General features: G+C 42.4%; 1 long non-coding RNA gene across 1 annotated transcript in view; it reads right to left on the reverse strand.

Moving 5' to 3' along the window:
- Positions 1-23,437, reverse strand: part of LOC122477603 — a 363,494-nt gene that overhangs the window by 183,974 nt on the left and 156,083 nt on the right. The window contains exon 3 of the long non-coding RNA XR_006295735.1: positions 9,552-9,628. This is a non-coding gene — a long non-coding RNA (uncharacterized LOC122477603). The remainder of the gene's footprint in view (positions 1-9,551; positions 9,629-23,437) is intronic.

Genomic DNA, 23,437 nt, shown 5'->3' on the forward strand with positions numbered 1-23,437 from the left:
TCCTGAGCACATCTCCTGCTACCACCCACAAGCATGCTTCTCCAGCATTTTTGAGCTCCTCACGGTTTCCCTAAAGCACCATGTTCCTTGGTACATTCGTGTGAATTATTCACGTACCCGGACAATTCCCTTCTCCCCTCTAGCTAATTCCTGCCAGTTTGTCAGGACCCCACCGAGCATCATCTCCCTCTGTGGTCCTCTCCCACCGCCAGGCTGCATTCGCTGCCTGCCCCTCCACCTCCTTCAGCACCTTGTGTATTCCTCCTGCCTATTCATTACTCTGACTCATTCACCAGATCACAGACACCTTCCGGGCAAGGATTGAGTCTTTTCTTCTCTGTATCTTTGATGGTTAAAGCAATGCCTTCCCACACTAGGCACTCGATAAATATTTATTGAAGAAATGAGGGTTCTGCCCAGACCCATCAAAACCAAATACAGTGCTTTGAAAAATTCTGTCTCTCCCAGGTGTTGCCTCTCTCGTAATTATAGATTGTTGTATCACACTGAGAAACAGGTCCACCAAAACACTTTGAGTGTATCTTTGTGATCTTCCATTATCTGTCAGTCCTTGAATTGATTTCATTATTTCTAAATCTTTCCATTGAACTCTCTCCAAATTGTGTCTTTCAGCTTCTAAAGGATCTAAAATATTTATGATATCTCTTTTAATCTCACTGATTTCTTTCTATAAGATATGGTAGTCCTGAAGCAGATCACAAAATCATCCCAGAGTAGAAGTATTTTAGAGTTACTTTTTGCTGACAGAAATGAAAATAATAGCCCAGGTTGACTATACTCCTTAAAATTCAGGAACATGGACAGCTTTATTTATCTCTTTGTGGTTTTCTTGACAAGAGCGTGTATTACTAATTAGCTATCACTTATATAGTATAAAATTCCCTTATAAGTGGCACATTTATAATCCCTAATGTTATGTTCACAAAAAAACACAAATAAAAGCAATTGATTTCAACCCAGCACAGCAAATAGAGGTTTGATCATACATGAGATACCAGCAGCTGAGTTAAGAAGGAAAAACAAATAATCCTTATTTTTTTTAAGAAACACAGTATGACTCCCTCAAAACGACCTTTCTTAGAAAAGCAACACATTCTGCTTTTCTTGTTTTGATAAATGCTATATCTTGAATGACTTTTTTTGCTGTTATTCGTTATTTCTAGAGAGTTAGCAACCATCCACTTTGTTCCCTGAGTAGGGATATATAGTAGTCTATATACTATATAGTACAGGCATATAGTAGTCTCCAGTAGGTCTGTATTTGGATGAGAATCTACAAGATGAGAAAGTAATAGTCTGAACAAGAAGGGGTTATTTTTCTCACATAACAAGTCAGGAAGTGGGTGGCCAAAAGATGGTTCTTCTGCTCACTGATTGCTGTCAGGGACCTGTGCTCTTTCAAGATCTGCATCACCACCCTCAACATCTTGTTCTTGGCCCATCACCAATGTTGCCTCATAGTCACTATGGTTGGCATACATCCAGGCATCAAGAAAGGGAAGGACATTCTGTAGAGTCTCTCTTTTCTTTATCAAGAGCTTCCCAGGACCCCACCTGGGCAGATACCCACTAGAATGGGTAGAACCATCCTATCTCAACCCAACTTGTGATTGACTCATGGCCAGCTGAGTAATAATGTAATTATGGGAGTGATGACTCATCATATTCAAAGGCTCTGCCCATGCTCAAAGGTAGGGAATTATACAAGGTTTATAGAGAAGGGGCTGGGAATCTCTGTGACCATCTTAGAATTCTGCCCACCAACTTCCACTTTCTTCTAACAACCACAATATCCAAAAAGAAAACAAAGAAGTCTGGCACCAAGCCCTTTAGTGCCCTTGGCAGAAATTCAAAGTCACAAGTGATGCATTACAGATCTCTTCTGGTAATGTCATCTGAGTCCACCTGAATCAGCGGAAATGGGAAGACGCTGGGGTGCAGAAGCTTCTGGTAGACTCTGTCACAGGACTTTCCAATGGCATTCCACTGGACAACCAAAAGTGAAATTTAAAAACCCTTTCTAAACAAGCAAATTTCAGGGCACCTGGGTGGCTCAATTGGTTAAGCATCCGACCCTTGACTTTGGCTCAGGTCAGGATCCCAGGGTTGTGGGATTAAGCCCCACACCCCAAGCTCTGCACTGGGCACAGAGCCTGCTTAAGATTCTTTCTCCCTCTGTCCCTCCTCTGCTCACGCTCATGCTCTCTCTCCAAAAAACAAACAGATAAATAAATAAACAAACAAGCAAGCAAGTTTCTCCTCTCTCTGTTTATGGACACATGTTTAAGGAAAAGCTATTGAGCCACAAACTGGGTCACCATGTCAGACAAGTGAAACACACCACACGGCCTCATGGAGATTACATTATAGTGAGAAGCCTGCCCACCACCCAGAAGAGTAAACCAATAAATAAAACAGTAACAATTTATAATGCGTACTATGTAAGAAACTACTTGCTATGGAAGAAAACATGCTGAACTTTTTCTTGGACTTGCTACTGTATGCCGGTTGGTAGGCATCATGTCTTAAGCCTTATTTTGCCTTTCAAAGGTGTCATCTAAGGGGCTTATGTTTTAAAGAAAGTGGATTAGGAAACTGCTCTATTTTATATCAAACCTGGATTAAGATCACATGGGCAGGGGTGTCTGAGTGGCTCAGCCGGTTAAGCATCCGACTTCAGCTCAGGTCATAATCTCATGGTTTGTGGGTTCAAGCCCCGTGTCAGGCTCTGTGCTGACAGCTCAGAGCCTGGAGTCTGCTTTGGATTCTGTGTCTCCCTCTCTCTCTGCCCCTCCTCTGCTCACACTCTGTCTCTGTCTGTCTCTCAAAAATAAACATTAAAAAAATTTTTTTAATTAAAAAAAAAAAAGATCACATGGGCAGCCCCAGCAAGGATTCCTAAACAGGGCCATCTTCCTTTAGCAGCTGGTACCAGGTGTCCTTATATCTACAAGTGCCTGGACATACTCACTGCTTGACTTGGATGACTTTTCAGCAGATATGGACGTGTACCTGATGATGTGTTTTTATGCCCCCTGATGGGGCACTTATGTGCAACTGTCTTCTGGTCATCACCACTGCACAAGTGCTGATAACCCATTGACTCTTCCAAGTCTTTTGAGTATCTGCTCTTCCCTCTTAAGTATTCCTTTCTGGGTATGGAAACCGCATTCTGACTTGAAAGGAAGAACTTGGATTTCCCTTCTCCTCTAGCAAGACCAGATGTATATAGAGAATGTGTATTTTACACCATCTCAGTCACAAAGCGAGCATAATGCAGGCATACCCAGCAGATGTCTTCATGGTTAACATTTTCCCAGTAGATGCCTGTTAACCTTTCGTACCCAAACTTCAGAGAATGTGCACATTTGTGAAGACTATTTTTGTTGTGTTTTAGGCTCCTTTTAGCATTTTCATGCAGACCTTTGATTTTTTAAGAACAGAATACTGACATTCAATAGAAGGCAGCTTTATACATATGGGGTCTCAGGCCTACTTCCTTGCTGCTGAAGCATCTGTGATTCTCCTTAGAAAATACAACCCTAGGACACCTGGGTAGCTCAGTTGGTTGAATGTCCCACTCTTGACTTAGGTTTGGGTCATGATCCCAGGATTGTGGGATCGAGCCCCATGTCGGGCTCTGTGCTGAGCATGGGGCCTGTTTTAGATTCTCTCTCTCTCTCTCTCTCTCTCTCTCTCTCTCTCTGCCCCTCTCTCCAGCTCAAGTGCTCTCTAAAGTTAAAAAAAAAAAAAAGAAGAAGAAGAAGAAGAAAACATCCCTTTAACTCACCTGCATCAAGTCCCTCTCTGCCATTCCTGAGCTCCCCAGATTCGGGGACAGTGTGCGTGTAGGGGGTGGGATCACACACTGCCTTAGTCCATCCAGACACTTCCCTCACAGCAAACCTCTACACCTTTGCTGAGCTGTAGCAGCTACTAAAAAAATTACAACACCATAGGACCATTCTCCAAGATTGCAAATCCTAACACAGGGAAGAAAGCTGGGCGTGGCTGCCTCTAAGGAGCCTTTCAAATTGATAGCAGTATTGCAAATGATCTTCACAAAAAGAAAGGGTTAACACCCCCTCCTCCAGCTGTGGTTGGAGAGATAACTCCTTAATAAGCTCCAATTTTAAAGAAATGTGAAAAGCTAGGAGGAGGAGACTGTGAATTGAATTAAGAAGAGTAAGACCACAAGAGCTAAGGCTATAAAATGTACCCAAATCAATCTAACAAGACCTGGCTAAGTATGGGCATCAAAGAGTTGGAACCAATCAGAACAGATGCCCTTGCATGGTACAGACAGCATATGACACTTACCTATGAGTGAGGAAGTGTTTGGTATTAAGGACAATGTCTTTAAGCTGGTGTATGAGTTATTCTCCTGCTCTATAACAAATAACCGCAAACTTAGTGCCTTCAAACAGTACACGTTAGTACACAGCTTCTGTGGCTCGGGAGTCCAGGCACCCAGTGCTTAACCGCACCCAGTGCTCAGACTTCCACAAAGCTGCTTCTCAGGGAGCTGGTGGACTGTGCTCCCTGGAGCTAGGAGCCCCCTCCCAAGCTCACGTAGTGGATAGAATTCAGCTTCTTGCAGCTGCAGGACTGAGGTCCCAGGTTTCTCACTGGCTGTCAGCTCTTGGAGCCTGTCCTTGGTCACCACCATTTTGACCCTCTCAAAACACAGCAGTTTATTTCTTCACTGGCTGCAAAGAAGCTCTCCCCAGTCTGCTCCAATGGAGTCTCACGCGGCATAATCATGGGTACATTCCATCATCTTTGCCATAAGGTAACTTGACTGCAGAAATGGAATGCATCATATCCCCAGGTCCTACCCACATTCAGAGGGCATTACACTATCATACCTAAACAGGAAGATATAACATAACTGAGATGGCACCAAAATGAAGGATGCTAAAAGAGATAGTTTAAACTTAGTTCCACATTCCAGACTCAGGTGACTATTCTAGGTCCATAACTGTTTACTGAAAGACTGTACCAAAGGAACCACAAAGAACCACTCTTTCTGATCCTGCAATAAACTCGAGTTTCTTAAAGTCTAGAGTTGGCCAACTCTAAAAAAGGAAACCAAGTAGACTCAAAACCAAAGACTCATGAGTTAATTATTAATTCTCTCCCCAAATCTAAAACACAACACACAGATTTGTAAGCTCCTAAAAAATGTTGTGTTGATTACCAACAATTAGTACTGACTCGCCAAATCCATTCCCTTCAGTCTAACCCATTCCTTTGACAGAGCTATTTAGAGAAAATGTTGAAAATATGGTCCCCATTGACTATAAGCTAGTTCACAGAGGTGTTTCTTATAGGGAGAATGAAGAAATGTCATCTGAAATAATATGCTTTTTTTTAAATGTGATACTCAGAAGTGGGTCAACCAAAATGAGAAGGATGTTAATCAGCATAATGACATTTTGCAGTGAGACAAAACACTTATCACTGGCCTGCTCGATATTAACACTAATATCTTGGGGGCGCCTGAGTGGCTCAGTTGGCTAAGTGTCCAACTTGGGCTCAGGTTATGATCTCGTGGTTCATGGGTTCAAGCCCCATGTTGGGCCTGTGCTGACAGCTCAGAGCCTGGATCCTGCTTCAGATTCTGAGTCTCCCTCTATCTCTGCCCCTCCCCTGCTTGCACTCTGTCTCTCTCAACAATAAGCACACATTTTTGAAAAAAACTAATATTTTGAAGTGTTTATGGATTGCCTACTTTGGGAGCACTGGTCCATGATATAAAAGAGTAGAAATTTAACATCATCGCAATAGGCTTAACCAGTGGGCAACAGTGATTCAGTTGAACATCAATATCTTTAACCCAATGATATTTACCAGAGATCAAATCGAGCTCCACATATGTCAAAACCCCAGCAGATAACTGCAACGTAAGGAATCCGTGGCTTACCACCATCCTGTGACAAACACTCACAGTTCTAGTTGACTCAATGCACAGTATTAATAAGCACCAACAGGGAGAGCACACAGTCTACAGAGAGTTACAATAGCTTATTTACCCCTCAAAGAACATTCTCTGTATCATCACCATGTCCCATAGATGGTATGTGGTGCGGAAAAGTGTCTCACAGCCAAGTATGTGTGGAAAAGACACAGTCAAATAAGCTTCTTTACTATGAGCCTTCCATATGTCACTGCGTATTCTGGATATCTAAGATTAGATGATAGTTTTGCAGAGAATCTCATACAACTAGATTCTGGAAAATCTCAGGGAAAAACTGAATCACCACAGCCTCTGGCTGTCCTAATTAATGTGCCATGTCTATATTCTAAAAACTAAGAGTCAAAATGTCATCTGCCCTGGACACTAGACTTCTGGACTGCCGAATTCAAATCTGGCAGCCTGGCAAGTTCAGTTATGCTGACCAACAACAGCACACCTACGAGGGAAAAGTCAGATGAGGTAGGGGGTGCGTGCAGAAGAGTCATGCCTCTTCCTGTGTCGCCATATCTGGTTTCAAGTTGCCTTGCTCACAAGACAGTCTTACGAGCCACAGAAGTCCATGGAATCCTCTTATGCCTTATGCCTTATGGTGAGACCTACTGACTCAATTAAACAATTGAATATGGCAAAAGTAACAGCACAGCACTCCTGAAAACAGGTTAGAAAAGTCTGTGACTAATACACACAGACTGAAGATAGATTATCTGATTCCATAGAGCTAGAAGGCTGGGGGTTGAGGGATGACAGCTAAAAGGTATGGGGTTGGCTTGGAGGGTGGTAAAACATTCTAAAACTGATTGTGGTGATAGCTGCACAAATCTGCAAATATACTAAAATCTATTGAACTATACAAATTGAATGGGTGAACTTAATGGTATATAAATTATATCGTATTTTTTTAAGTTCATTTATTTTGAGAGAAAGGGAGAAGGAGAGAGGGAGGGAGGGGCAGAGAGAGGGAGAAAGAGAATCCCAAGCAGGCCCTGCACTGTCAGTGTGGACCTTGATGCGGGGCTCAAAAACTCACAAACCATGAGATCATGACCTGAGCCGAAATCAATAGTCGGATGCTTAACCGACTGAGCCACCCAGGCACCCCTGTAAATTATATCTTAATAAAGTGGGAAACCGCACCCCCCCGCAAAAAAAAAAAAAACCCTATGACTTCTATCTTGCTTACACTCTCTCTGGATCTTCTCACTTGCTCACCCTGGTGACACAAGCTGTCATGCTGTGAGTTGCCCTGTGGCGAAGCCCAAACGGCCAGGAACTGGAGGCCCTGTCTGAACAACAACCAGCAAGGCGCCAAGGCCCTAAATCTTATAAGCCTGTGAGTAAGTGAATCCGACCCACAACCACACCAGTGAGCTAGGAGCAGACCCTTCTAGATTCAAGCCCAGAAGTGACTGCAGTCCTAGCCAAAATCACAGTTGTAATCTGTGAGAGCACCTGAAGCAAAGAGGACAGGTGAGTCACCTCCAGATTCCCGATACACGAGAACCTGAGATCAAGCCATTCAATTTGGGGGGCTGAAATACTTCAAAAGAGCCCTCTACTCCATTTTCTTTTGTGTTCTTTGCCAGATACCTTTTCAGCTTCTGGGAAAGAGCCTTACAAAACCTTTCCAATGTATGCTTCATATTGGTTTATTCAGATAATTCCCGTCCCCAGCCCTTGTGTCTCACCATCTCGCTCGCCTAAAATGTCCCGTCCCCCTTCAGCATGCCTACGATGCTGGTATGTCCTCCAAGTCCTTGTATTTTCTATAAAAGACACAACCCATCTTCCAGCCACATCTTATTTCTGCCCCAAAGTGATTTTTCCTGACTGGAAATTTCTTCAGCACAAGTAGACTCACCGAGCATTTAAACCTTTCCATTTAAATCCAGATTACATATCTCATGCCAGCATTTATCTGTAGTTCACCTACTAGTAAGAGTTCTTTCAAACCACTTTTCAGGAAAAAATAGATGTTTGTTTCATCTACTACTCATATTTCTATATCAATTTTCACAGATTTACATTTATTTTATTCACCCTTTGCTATGTCCCAATTTTTATCTGCCCTTTTCAGTATCCTTTTTTCTTACAGAGCCGAGCAATTCCCATTTTTGTCCTTTCAGATGTTTATTACATTGCATTGTATTTTTTCACATATTTAACCTTGCCCTTATCCAACGGATAGTAGGTAAGATTTCCAATTGTCTCCTATATTGTAATATTATATTTACTTTTAGTTATTCAACATTGATGTGTATATTTTTAGTTCCCCAAATAACATTTAGGTTCAGCCACGGTAACTACTTCATCATGGATCTTTTATATCTTCAAGTATGCAGTGCCCAGTACCTTTAAACTAATTTGTTCTGGGGTGCCTGGGTGGCTGAGTCAGTTTAGCCACTGATTTCCACTCAGGTCATGATCTCACAGGTTTGTGAGTTCGAGCCCCGTGTCAGCAAGAGCCTGGAGCCTGCTTTGGATTCTGTGTCTCCCTCTCTCTCTGCCCCTCCCCTGTTTGTGCTCTCTCTCTCAAAAATAAAAAATAAAACATTTAAAAAGTAAATAAACTAATTTTTACTAGATTTATGACCTTTCATGGCCCAAGAAAGTTATTACGGTTTTTAAAGTCCTGAAGTTACTACCAGACATTCTGTAGCAAAGGAAAATTGGTTCTAGGTTTGGGGGCTCAAACTTACATGAACTTCATTTGACCCAAGATTCTTCTTTATCATCCCTGGATGACATAAAACTTAGGTGGAAGCGTTCTTATAAATAAATAAAGGCTGATATAATAGAAAATGAATAGTGACGGAATACACTAAGAAGTTAACAAGAGGGGAAACATCAGGAAAACTTTTCTAGACTAACGTATCTGAAGGCTGGCCAAGGTCACTGTTAACTAGTTTTAGACTCATCCATCCATTGTTCAAGGGAAACAGTTTACATTTTACTCCCATATACCCACATGCTCAAGTGGTCTACAATCTGATTTATGCTTTGTAAGCTCAGATACATCGTAAAAGAGCTTGTCTGATGTGGTTCTAAAATAGAATACATTTTTAGAGAGCTGTTAATCAAATTTAAGCATAATTTGAAAAGACAATTATATGAATTTCTTTTGCATAGCTGAAGTTTTCCAGGGCTTGACTTACAATTTCATCTGTACAATGCCTTCCATTTAAATCCAGATTACATCCAGACTTCTCAAATAACAAATGATAATATAGATATTATATGTATAATAGAAACCATTTTGTTCACAGCTAGTGTCTGTATATAAAATAGACAATAAGAAAAATGAATATAATATGCTAGTAAGAAAAAAAAAGAATAAGAACAAAATGGTTCTTTTTATACAGACACATGCATACCCAAGTACTGACTTTTCTCTCAGAAAATCTTCTCGAGGTTGAGAACACAACATCTCCTGACTGCTCAGTTTGTATGTCATATTCTTAACGACCCATAGCAAGGGCGTCATGGTGAAGAACAACTCTTCAACAAAGACACAATTCTTCTGGGCTCTGAGAAACTACACCATACTACTTACTGTTGTAGAAAATCAGTGGGGAACTCTGTGCTGTTTCTTTTACGTGCTATTTCCTTTGATGCCTGTGTCAATTCACACTGAAAAAATAAAGAAAAAGAATTCAAGATTTGCCTACATTCAACCTCTCCCCATGAAGGCTAACATTAACCAAATTTATTGTTAATGACTGCAGCATTCTAGAAACTCTTTATAACGCCTGCTGAAATTCACAAGATCAGCCTTGTCACCTCTGCAGACTTCCTGCCCCTCCACTCACCCAAACCTTAGCACCTACGAATCTCATGTTACAGTCACAGCTGCCACATCCCAAAGTAGGAGTAGAAAGGGGATGTATGATTTGTTAAACCTCAAGTTCTACTGATTTATGCTTTTTGGTTCTAGTGTGCAGACATTACCTCGTCCCAGAAAAGTGGCACACTGGAAAACTAGGTCTCCATGGAACCCAGATTCTGAGAAGCAGAGTAGAAGGAATGTGGCTATTCCTTCCGAGTGAAGTCCCAGTAGGTCAATAAAACACCCGTATCCTGGTTAAACTCTATAAGCTCTTATTTTTTAGAGGTCAAGGTCCTGTTCTACTTGTGAAGATGTTGCATAACACTCAGGAACTAACCAGAAATGATAAATGCAGTTTTAATTCAAATTCCTCCAAAATTTTCTGTTCTCACTCTTAAACTTTCATTCTGCCCTACCATTCCCTATCATTTCTTTTCCTATTAAAAAAATTATACTTGATGAATATTACACCATTTTCTTTTTTTTTTTTAATGTTTATTTATTTTTGAGAGAGGCAGAGACAGAATGTGAGTGGGTTAGGGGCAGAGAGAGAGGGAGACACAGAATCTGAAGCAGGCCCTAGGCTCTGAGCCGTCAGCACAAAGCCCAACGCGGGGCTCAAACTCACGAGCCATGAGATCATCACCTGAGCTGAAGTCGTACGCTCAACCGACTGAGCCACCCAGGCGCCCCAATATTAGACATTTTCTGCCAAGAAGTTTAATGTCGCTTAAATTGAGCAATGGGACGCCAGAATAAACAGCGATTTAAACTCCTGCTCTGCCACTGCCTACCTATGTGATCTTGGGCAGCCATACAACCTCTCTGTTGTTTTTCAGTTCTCTCAGTAATATGGCCATAGTACTGTCACCTATCTCATGGAGATTTAAGGAGTGTAAACATGTAAACTACTTACAACAGTGCCTGACACAAGAAAGGCCACATAAGTGCTGGGGCTTAGATACCTATTCTAATAGGATCACTTCTTTACCTTAGTGTTCAAACCTCTTCTAGCTCACTTTTACCAGGGCTACAAGATCATACCTGCCTGGACTCCCTCCTACCTTCCTCAAAAGTCCTTCTCAACCATGATAATGAGTCCTCCTCTACTCACCTTTAAAAGCAGGTGATGTCACAACAGCCTGAAACCTTTGGGACATAACAAAGGTGGTCATAACAGGGAAGTATATAGCAATCCAGGCCTTCCTAGAGAAGGAAGAAAGGTCTCAGACGCACCACCTAACCTTACCCCTTAAAGAGCTGGAAAGGTGCACCTGGTGATTCAGTCAATTAAGCATCTGATTTCAGCTCACCTCACAATCTCATAGTTTGTGGGTTTAAGACCCACGTTGGGCTCTGTGCTGACAGCTCAGAGCCTGGAGCCTGCTTCAGATTCTGTGTCTCCCTCTCTCTCTGCTCCTCCCCTGCTCATGTTCTGTGTCTGTCTGTCTGTCTGTCTGTCTCTCTCTCTCTCTCTCTCTCTCGCTCTCAAAAATAAATAAATAAATAAAATTAAAGACCTGGAAAAATAACAGCAAATAAAACCCCAAACCAGCAGAAGGCGGGAAATAATAAAGATGAGAGCAGAAATCAATGCTATCAGAAAAAAACAAAACAAAACAAAATGAAAAAACACCAGTACAACAGATCAATGAAACAAGGAGCTGGTTCTTTGAAAGAATTTAAAAAATTGATAAACTCCTAGCCAGTTTGATCAAAAAGAAAAAGGAAAGGACCCAAATAAATAAAATCAAGAATGAAAGAGGAGAGATCACAATCAATACTGCAGAAATACAAACAAAAATAAGAGAATATTATGAGCAATTATACACCAATAAATCGGGCAATCTGGAAGAAATGGACAAATTCCTAGAAACATATACACTACCAAAACTGAAACAGGAAAAAAGAAAAAAAAAAGAAATAGAAAATTTGAACAGACCCATAATCAGTAAAGAAATCAAATTAGTAATCAAAAATCTCCCAAAAAACAAGAGTCCAAGACCAGATGGCTTTCCAGGGGAATTCTACCAAACATTTACCAAATAACACCTATTCTCTTGAAGCTGTTCTAAAAAATAGAAATGGAAGGAAAACTTCCAAATTCTTTCTATGAAGCCAGCATTACCTTGATTCCAAAACCAGACAAAGACCACACTAAAAAGGAGAACTACAGACCAATTTCCCTGATGAACATGGATGCAAAAATCCTCAACAAGATACCAGCCAATCGGATCCAACAATACATTAAAAGAATTATTCACCACGACCAAGTGGGATTTAAACCTGGGATGCAGGCCTGGTTCAACATCTGCAAAACAATCAATGTGATACATCACATCAATAAAAGAAAAGACAAGAACCATATGATCCTCTCAATAGATGCAGAGAAAGCATTTGACAAAATATAGCATTGTTTCTTGATAAAAACTCTTAAGAAAGTAGAGATAGAAGGATCATACTTCGAGATCATAAAAGCCATATACGAAAGACCCACCCTAACATCATCCCCAATGAAGAAAAAGAGAGAGTTTTCCCCCTGAGGTCAAGAACAAGACAGGGATAACAGACTCTCGCCACTGTTATTCACCACAGTATTGGAAGTTTTAACCTCAGCAATAAGACAACACAAAGGAATAAAAGGCATCCAAATCAGCAAGCAGGAAGTCAAACTTTCACTCTTCACAGATGACATGATACTCTATATGGAAAACCCAAAAGATCCCACAAAAAAACTGCTAAAACTGATCCATGAATTCAGCAAAGTCACAGGATATAAAATCAGTGCACAGAAATCGACTGCATTCGTATACACCAACAATGAAGCGACAGAAAGAGAAATCAAGGAATTGATCCCATTTAAAATTACACCCCAAACCATAAAATACCTAGAAATAAACCTAACCAAAGAGGTAAAAAATCTTCACACTGAAAACTATGGAAAGCTTATGAAAGAAATTGAAGAAGACACACAAAAAAAATGGAAAAATATTCCATGCTCCTGGATAGGAAGAACAAATATTGTTAAAATGTCAATACTACCCAAAGCAATCTACATAGTCAATGTAATCCCTATCAAAATAATACCAGCATTCTTCACAGAGCTAGAACAAACAATCCTAAAATTTGTGTGGAACCAGAAAAAAACCCAAATAGCCAAAGGAGTTCTGAAAAAAGAAACCCGAAGCTGGAGGCATCACAATCCTGGACTTCAAACTGTATTACAACGCTGTAATCATCAAGACAGCATGGTACTGGCACAAAAACAGACACATATATCAATGTAACAGAATAGACAACCCAGAAAAGGACCCACAAGTGTATGGCCAACTTATCTTTGACAAAGAAGGAAAGAATATTCAGTGGAACAAAGACAGTCTCTTCAGCAAGTGGTGCTGGGAAAACTGGACAGCGACATGCAGAACAATGAACCTGGACCACTTTCTTACCCCACACACAAAAATAAACTCAAAATGGATGAAAGACCTAAACGTAAGACAGGAAGTCATCCAAATTCTAGAGGAGAAAGCATGCAAAAACCTCTTTCACCTCGGCCACAGCAACTTCTTATTCAATACATCTCTGGAGGCAAGGGAAACCAAAGTAAAAATGGACTATTGGGACATCATCAAAATAAAAAGCTTCTGCACAGAAAAGGAAGCAATCAGCAAAACTAAAAGGCAGCTAATGGAATGGGAGAAGATATTTGCAAATGACATATCAGATAAAGGGTCAGTATCCAAAATCTATAAAGAACTTAATGGGGCTGCCTGGGTGGCTTGGTCAGTTTAGCAGCTGACTTTGACTTAGGTCATGATCTCATGGCTTGTGAGTTCAAGCCCCACGTTGGGCTCTGTGCTGACAGCTCAGAGCCTGGAGCCTGTTTCACATTCTGTGTCTCTCTCTCTGCCCTCCCCTGCTTGTGTTCTCTCTCTCTCAAAAATAAACAAACAAACATTTAAAAAAAAGAACTTATACAACTCAACACACAAAAAACAAATAATCCAGTGAAGAAATGGGCAAAGACACGAACAGACACTTCTCCAAAGAAGACATCCAGATGGCCAACCGACACATGAAAAAATGCTCCACATCACTCATCATCAGGGAAATACAAATAAAAACCACAATGAGATACCACCTCACACCTGTCAGAACGGCTAACATTAACAACTCAGGCAAAAACAGGTGTTGGCGAGGATGCGGAGAAAGAGGATCTCTTTTGCATTGTTGGTGGGAACGCAAGCTGGTGCAGCCACTCTGGAAAACAGTATGGACGTCCCTCAAAAAATTAAAAATAGAACTACCCTACAACCCAGCAATTGCACTACTATTTACCCAAAGGATACAGGTGTGCTGTTTCGAAGGGCCACATGCACCCCAATGTTTAGAACAGCACTATCAACGATAGCCAAACTATGGAAAGAGCCCAAATGTCCATTGATAGATGAACGGATAAAGAAGATGTGGTATGTATGTGTATGTATGTGTCTGTGTACACACACACACACACACAATGGAGTATTACTCAGCAATCAAAAAAATGAAATCGTGCTATTTGCAACTATGTGGATGGAACTAGAGGGTATTATGCTAAGTGAATTTAGACAGAGAAAGACAAATATATGATTTCACTCATATGAGGACATTAAGATACAAAACAGGTGAACATAAGGGAAGAGAAGCAAAAATAATATAAAAACAAGGAGAGGGACAAAACAAAGGAGACTCTTAAATATAGAGAACAAACTGAGTGTTGCTGGATGGGGGGTGGGGGATGGGCTAAATGGGTAAGGGGCATTGAGGAATCTACTCCTGAAATCATTATTGCACTATATGCTAACGGACTTGGATGTCAATTAAAAAATAAATACATAAATAAAGTTAGGAGTGCTAGATTGGTATTTCTTGGAAAAAAATAAAATACACTTGATCTTAGCCAAAAGGCCGAGGAGCGATTAAAAAATAAAATAAATAACATAAAATAAAAGCAGGGGATGTCATTTAAAGGCATTGTGATCTCATGCAGAGCAAGCCAGACTGACTGCTGAGCAGGCTAAGGCTGTGGTCAGGATAGCAGCAGGAGAGAGACATATTTGAAGGGGTAACTTCAAAGAGTTTAACTAACGAGGTGAGTATAAGCAGAGGTGTGAGGAGGGTTAAGAGAAGCAGGAAAAGGGTTAAGGAAAGCTGTTTCAGACGCACAGGAGCATTTGCTTGGTGTCACCCAAATGTTTCAAGGTCTGCCCTTGCCTCCTAGGGTATCAGCAGACTCTTCCTCCCTGTTTATTTTTGGAAGAGGGTCTCAGGTGGTGCCCATGTATAAAGTCCTGTGATTTCACATTGAGGACTTAGGCTGCTATGGGTCTCCAGCCTGCAGCTGATCAGCACTGCCCTCCTTGCTTTTTGCAGCACAGCTCTTATGAATGACAGGGCAGGACTGTAACACCACGGCCAGCGGTGCCACTGCTCTACTGAGTCACTGACCCATTCCCAAATGCCCATCGGTACCATCGCTTCTATTCAAAATCTCTCCCCGAACGTCTGGTCTGCCAGCTGCATTCTTGAGAAGCTGTTCTTCAAACTGGAGAACACCGGGAAAGTCCTCTCCCAGGGGGGCCCTGCCAGTTCTTCCTCATCACCTCCTCCGCCTTCCTGCTGGCCCTCACCATCCTCTTGGAAGACACAACAGCCTGGGCATCAGCACCCTTGTCGCTCTCACTTCATATGCTCAAGAACCAGGTCTGGCTGTCGTGGATGATACAACACAGCCCACGGCTTTCAGGCTCACCCACATCTGAACCCAGAGTATCAGCCCATCCCACTTCCCAACACCATGCTCCGTACTGCCATTTACCCAATTCTGGCCACACGGGCACTCCATCCATTTCCAAAACATACTGTGTACTTGCCATCTTCTCCTTCCAGTGCCATTCTTCCCTGGGGTCCAGAATCTCTCCCTACTGTCCCCGGCCCATTTGGCATTGGGGCTGACATCTCCCTTGTTATCTCTGAGATAGCAGATCAAACATCTCCATTCTCCACGTTAGTAACATGGCAGAAACCTTCAATGCTCTATGTAACCGCAGCTCTCAGTATTTACAGAACTTACCCAGTTCTGCCCTCAGGGACAGACCCACCCTCAACCCACTGACCCCATTAGAAGTTAAATTCCCTCACAGCAGAGACCACAGCAGTGTCTCGTCCCCGTGGTGCTTAGCACAGAGTGGACCCTCCACATTTGCTGAACGACAATGCTGTGGTCACTCTCACCTTGAACTTCATATAATACTTTATAAACTCTCTCCTGCAGAGCTTGGCACTAAAGGTCACCAAAGCAGGGATTTTTCTTCAGAACTGTTCATTCTGTCTCCAAGCTTATACAATCGCAATGATAGTAATATAGTGAGTTGTCGATAAGTGTTCGTTGTATGAACAGGTGGGTGCATAAACATTCTAGGTCATCACATCAGTGAACTAGGTCAAAGAATAGCCAGGACTTGGTGATTATGTTCGCCATTCAGCACACTGCTACTCAGAGTCTGGTCTAAAAGCTGCCCACAAATGTTTTTTCCCAGGCCACGATGAGGCAAACATAGAAAGTGGCAGTAAATGTTTAGAGTATTTTAGAGGAATGGACATTGTCACAACATCCCATCATGCGTTCTTGTCTCCTTGAACAGTGTGCACACCAGTCCAAATGTTATCAGTCTTTGAGGGGAGGTCATGAGGTGGATTGGAAAGTGAAAAAGAAAACCAACAAGTAAATCCCGTTCCTTCAGCACAGAGGGCTGGAGAAGCATCGTCTCACTGGAGAGCTCCTAAGAGGAACAGCATGGCTTTCTACCCGACCCTCCTCCAGTCCTCACAGGGGCTACCCAGGAGACACTGCTTCTCCAGATATCCTTTGCCGTCTCCATCCCCCTCAGGGTAAGAAGGTTTAGGTGAATAATTATAATTGTCTTATTGTTAGCCCGTGGGACATGCCTCCAGGTACAATCAACCCAGGCATCATAGAAAGGAGCAGGGTGTAAACCGAGTGATGGAGGAGAGACCCACTGAGAAACGTATGTGTGTTCTCCTTGGTTTGTTCTCTGTACATAAGAGGACAGACAGATTTCAAACCACCTTCATTTGTTCATTCCTGTTATGGGATAGGCGAGGCACTAGAATTCACTGTGAAAAGACAACACAGGAAGAAGAGGAGGAGGAGAATGATCAACAAAAATCTAACAATAATGGTAGGCATTCTAAAGCTTTACTATGCACCAGTCACAGGGCTGAGGACTTCTGCATACTTACCTCGGTGAATGCACAAAGCCCCCCTGGAATGCAGGGGTAGAAGCCCAACACCGTAAGCAAGCTAGATGTCCCTCTGAGGCTGACCAAGGGAATTGGTTTTTGTTTTTAATTTTTTTTTTTTAATTTTTTTTTTCAACTTTTATTTATTTTTGGGACAGAGAGAGACAGAGCATGAACGGGGGAGGGGCAGAGAGAGAGGGAGACACAGAATCAGAAACAGGCTCCAGGCTCTGAGCCATCAGCCCAGAGCCCGACGCAGGGCTCGAACTCCCGGACCGCGAGATCGTGACCTGGCTGAAGTCGGACGCTTAACCGACTGCGCCACCCAGGCGCCCCTATTTTTATTTTTTTTTTAATGTTTATTTTTATTTTTGAGAGACAGAGAGAGACAGAGCACAAGCAAGGGAGGGGCAGACAGAGAGAGGGAGACACAGAATCTGAAGCAGGCTCCAGGGAGCTATCAGCACAGAGCCCCACACGGGCTCAAAGACACAAACTGCCAGATCATGACCTGAGCTGAAGTCGGATGATTAACCGACTGAGTCACCCAGACTCCCCTTAATGAAATTTTGTAGTTTACATTAGAGTTCACTCTTTGTGGTGTACATTCTATGAGTTTTGACAAATGCGGTGTCACATATTCACCATTATAATATCACACAGAATAGTTTTGCTGCCCTGACATTGCTCTGCGATCCACCTATCCATCCCTTCCCCCGCCCCACCCCTGGCAACTACTGACTTTTTAATGTCTCTGTAGTTTTGCCTTTTGCAGAATGTCAGGCAGTTGGAGTCACGCCGTCTTTTCAGATCAGCTTTCACTTCGCAATATGCACTGAAGCTCCCTCTGTGTCTTTTCTGGCTTCGTAGCTCATTTCTTTGTATCACTGAATAATATTCCATTGTGTCGATGAACCAGTTTATGTACCTATTCACCTACTGAAAAATAGGTTGGTTGCTTTGCATTTTCAGCAACTGTGAATAAACGGACTTTTCATATCCCATTGGCAGGAAGACAAAACGTTACAACTACCTTGGAGGATAAGCGGCATTATCTAGCAAAGCTGAAGAAAATGTGTGCACATGGAACTCAGAATTTCCATCCCTGAGTATACACCACAGAGAAATGCATGCAATGAAACACACAGAAAATTGTTCGTTAACCACTTTGTGGAACAGTGAAAACTTCAAACAAACCACAAGTGTGCCAACAAGCAAACTGGAATGGGACACAGTTCTGCATGGGTCTCTCTCAAATTTCGGCACATCCTGCCAGCATCAGCACTGACAGCTTTTGTTCTGGACTCTCTGCTCAAGGGTGTTGCACCGTGAACAGCCTCAGAAGACAAAGATTGGGTTTCCCTGTGGAGCAAAGTCTGGGCAGACTAGCTTACTGGTCATTATAAAAGATTTGGGTTTCATACATTCAGGGTTCCTCCGTGGTGACTCGGACCCACTGCATGTACATAACCCTGCATCTCAGGCTCGTTCTTTGTGAAATGTAAGCCAGAAGAGACTTCATAACCAGTTTCACATTTCCAGGTCCAGATATTCTGGAAGAGGTTTCTTTCATAACTGAAAAAGCCACAGTTTGTCTCAGAAAAATCAGTAAATCAAGGTGCTCTGTTGCTATGCATTTTTGTGCACCATTTCCTACCTATGGCAGTGACACTTTTCCCCCTGAAGACCTAGTTTTCTTCCAAAGGACTCACCCAGAGTGCCCTCACTGTGAGTGATCAGCAAACCTGTCTCAGCTTTGCTCAAACGACCCAAGCTGACTAGTTAAAACATACCTATCATTTCTGGACATTCTAATTTATGATGGTTCTTTTTAACTTAGGCCTGTTGGGCACTGTTACCAAAGTTAACTATACTTGCCAAGAGAGTAGGTCTTAAAAGTTCTCAGCACCAACAAGAAATGGTAATGATGGAGATGTTTGTTAACACTACGGGGGTTATCAGACTGCAACACGTAAGTGCATCAAATCAATTTAAGTTTGTACACCTTACACTTACACAGTGTTACATGTTAATGGTATCTCAGGAAACCTGGAAAAATAATAATAATTCATGCCTGTCAGCGAGTCTTAGAGTGGATACCTGCTTTGTCTCTCTCCTCCCAGTGATGAGCATATGGCCATACCTCTGGACGTATACCCACCACGGTGACAAAGAGTCAACTGACTGTGGGCCTCGACTTCACTTCTGGGACCCAGAGGCAGAAATGCAGAAATTGACCTGCCACAGAAACAAAGCTCCTGGTCTGGACTCCTTCCCTCTGTGTTGTTGTTGTTGTTGTTGTTGTTGTTGTTGTTGTGTTGTTGTTGTTGTTGTTCTTCTTCTTCTTCTTCTTTTTTTAATATTTATTTTGTGGGGGAGAGCACAAGCTGGGGAGGGGTAGAGAGAGAGAGACAGAGGATCTGAAGCAGGCTCTGCGCTGACAGGCTGACGGTAGCCGAGCCCAAGGTGGGGCTCAAACTCCTGAACCGGCAGATCATGACCTGAGCCAAGTCGGGCGCTCAACCGACGGAGCCACCCAGGCACCCCCTCTCCGTTCGTTAACCACTTTGTGGTACAGTGAAAACTTCAAACAAACTACAAGTGTGCCGTCTTACCACACTTCACGCCGTCCATGGCACAAAACCAAATTCAAACAGCAGTAAGTAAACCAGTCTTACTGTCCTGCTCTGACCTTCCGCATCGACACTAATCTTAACTTCTCTTCCTGCCTTCAGCCATGTTCTGTGAAGCAATAAATAGAACTAAGTGTCTTTTTAGGACGTTTTTATTGCGGCATATTTTTCCTGCCTCCTGCCACCTTATTATGTTATCTTGCCAAATGCCAGAGAAACATGAAACAGATGTTCCAAACAGGAGACATCACAGAGGGAATTCCCCTTCCAGCAACTGTGACAACGAGGCTCTCAGAACTCCACTTTGCTTGCGGTTGTATCATTCTGAGCCCTGAATGTACAATGGAGCAAGAGCTTAGTGCGCGTGAAAAATGTAGGGCTAAGTTGATCTCTGTGGAGTAACATGGAATGAAAAAAATATACAGCTTGGCAGTTAAATAAAAAAAGGAAATTACAGGTCAAACGCCTCCAATTACAAATGCTATGTGATCGTGTTCAAATTTCTTCATGGAAATGAAAAAAATACGCGAAATGTTGTTTGGAATAAGTATATTTTTGCAAAGGTACTTTTTTCCCCCTTGGGTGGCCTGGCTACAATGCATTTCAAGTGAGTTTTCTATCTGACATACTTCACACTGTCGTTTTCCATACTGATATACACAAAAAGTCTCAGCCTTATACCATGTGAGTAAGAAGAACGAGAATGGAAATAAGGAATGGAAAACAGCAATTTACCAAGTCTTTCTTGGCCCATTAAATATATTTAAGACAAAGCCACTATATTACTTGTAATCTTTGGGAACTCTGAGCCTCTTTTTAGAAATATAAACAAGAATAATTAACAACATAGCTCATAGGCTTCCAGTTCAAGAGTGCACACTTAGCACATATTTTATATCATCTCTCTCTTAAGGCTTTTTAACTTGATGGTAAATGAGTGATTAAAATAACAAATCCATGACAACAAAAATTTTATGGCATGAAGTTATTAACAGATGTGCAATTTCAACAAGATTCTAGACGAGGGTTTCTCCCAGCACAGCACCACTGACAGCTGGGGCTGGGTAATTCTACATCGTGGGGCTGACCTGTGCCTTTCGGGACGTATAGCAGCACCCCTGACCTCCACCCACGACATGCCAGGAGCACCTTCCCCTCACCCTCAATTAGAACAATCCAAAAATCTCTCCAGACACTGTCAAGTATCCCCTAGGGCACCACTGCCCCTGGTTAAGAACCACTGCTCTAAATATAGACAGCACATTTAGCCACACAGACAAGGTAGAAGACAGAGCTGACATCTGTAGATGGCATGATAATGCAGGAGACAGGCGAGCCACAGCCATAGCAGTGAGGACAGTCCCAACAGGGATGCTACAGTGCAGCTGAAGATGGCAAGTCCAGAAGCAGGGAAAAGCAGGAACGCTGGAATGTTCTGTACAGACTGGGAAGGTCTGTAGGCAGAACAGTAGAATAAGAACATGCACGTACTCTCACATGTGCACACACATTCACTCATACGTGTATATATGTGCACATATGCTTGCACGTGCACACACGCACACACACTTGTGCACACACTCACCTTTTCCCTCTCACATATACCACACACACACATACACACACACACACACTTTATGGTCAGAGCAGTATGTAGCCAAACATATCCATTTCTGAGGTAAGAGAGAGAGAGTTCTCCTCCAACAAAATTGAATAAACAAAGAATTTGATCAGCTAGGAAAAGTATCAAAACTCTAGCACTGGAACACCTACGAACCCAAATCAAGGCCTGCCAGCCAGTAAGTCTCTTCAAGGCATGGAGCCTTCAACCTCCTTTCTATTGCATAAGGGGTTGAGGAAGAATCATGAAGCATTTAAGGAAAGCCTGGATTGTGAAACAGAAACACTAAGATCAACAGAAACACTGGACATAACAGAAATGGGGATAAATGGGGGGGGGGGGGTATTAAACAGAAAAATATCAAATTAACATGCTGAAACACATTTAAGAAGACATTGCATCCAAAACAAAAAATCAAAATCCTTCCCATAAGAAAGAAACACGTTTTTTAAAATCAGAAAACAGGAGAATGCTGGAAAATTAAAAACATGATAGCCAAAATGGTAAGATCAATCCAGAAGATGAAACTAATAGAAATTCCTAACAAATAACAGAGAAAATAGGAGAATATTTCAAAGAAGTAATTTTCTAAAGTTTCCCAGAATTGAAGGGGCCCATGCAGTACTGAAGAGATTGAATAAAATGATCATCATCCTGCACTTCTATGAGAAATTCTAGAAGTGATGATCTAATATGGCATATTAAAAACAAGGAGTAATGTCTTCAAAGTTCTGACTAAAAACCTAATATTTATGCAAACTAGCGATGAAGTGTAAAAACAAGAAATTTCAGACTTGCAAGAACACAGATAATTTATCACCCTTGCAAACCTTATATTTTTTTTTATTTTTGAAATGTTTATTTATTTTTGAGAGATAGAGAGAGGGGAGAGGCAGAGAGAGAGGGAGACAGGGGATCTGAAGCGGGCTTCCCACTGACAGTGGAAAGCCCAATGAGGGCCTCAAACTCACAAACCGTGAGGTCATGATCTGAGCTGAACTGGCTCAGCTGACACTCAACCGGCTGAACCACTCAGGTGCCCCCATGCAACCCTTCTTTTTTTTTAATTTTTTTTTCAACGTTTATTTATTTTTGGGACAGAGAGAGACAGAGCATGAACGGGGGAGGGGCAGAGAGAGAGGGAGACACAGAATCGGAAACAGGCTCCAGGCTCTGAGCCATCAGCCCAGAGCCCGACGCGGGGCTCGAACTCACGGACTGCGAGATCGTGACCTGGCTGAAGTCGGACGCTTAACCGACTGCGCCACCCAGGCGCCCCAAGTGCCCCCATGCAACCCTTCTTAACCAGGGATTAGCTATCACAAAATATGTCAGTGAACCAAGAAGAAAAAAAAGTTAAGATCCAAGAAACAATGGCACCTACTCATAAGAAGAAAGGAAGTTCCAGGGGGACAGTTGGGACTTTTATCCTAGCAAGGGATCAACTGGCTGAGGCAGAAGGATGGAGTGAGAACAAACAGGGGGTCTCTCCCGGTAGAAAGAAGAGCCTATGGACGTGATGAGGTCTGAGAAGGCCAGAGTGGTGGACAATGGGGGGGAAGGTAAAAGCTGGAACCAGTAATGTAGGAGACCCTAACCCACTGCCCCTGTGTGGCAAGCTGAGGCAGGCTGAGTCTACTCAATATCAGGCTGGGGTTGAGAGGATGCTTTCATTCAGCTGAGAGATTACAATTTTGCTACTCGACTGTAATGTCTGAATTTATATCTGCTCAATGAACAGCGATAGGATCATCAGGAATGAGAAGAGACTCAACACGGGACAGTTGAAAGGCAAGAACCAGAGATAAATGAAGTTGGATTCTATCAGCATCCTTCTGAAACCAATTCATCCAACAAACCAGCTACATGACAGAGCATAAAGACTGTTCTGTCACTTGTCTACTTGCTCCCAGGTCCACTCACACATGTATGTGCCCTCCTCTTTACTATAAGGCCTTGCTATTCAAACCATAGCAACTTCCAGGGGCGCCTGGGTGGCTTAGTTGGTTGAGCGTCCGACTTCGGCTCAGGTCATGATCTCACATTCTGTGGGTTCG

Source organism: Prionailurus bengalensis, chromosome X, assembly GCF_016509475.1.
Source record: "Prionailurus bengalensis isolate Pbe53 chromosome X, Fcat_Pben_1.1_paternal_pri, whole genome shotgun sequence".
NCBI classification, from domain to species: Eukaryota; Metazoa; Chordata; class Mammalia; order Carnivora; family Felidae; genus Prionailurus; species Prionailurus bengalensis.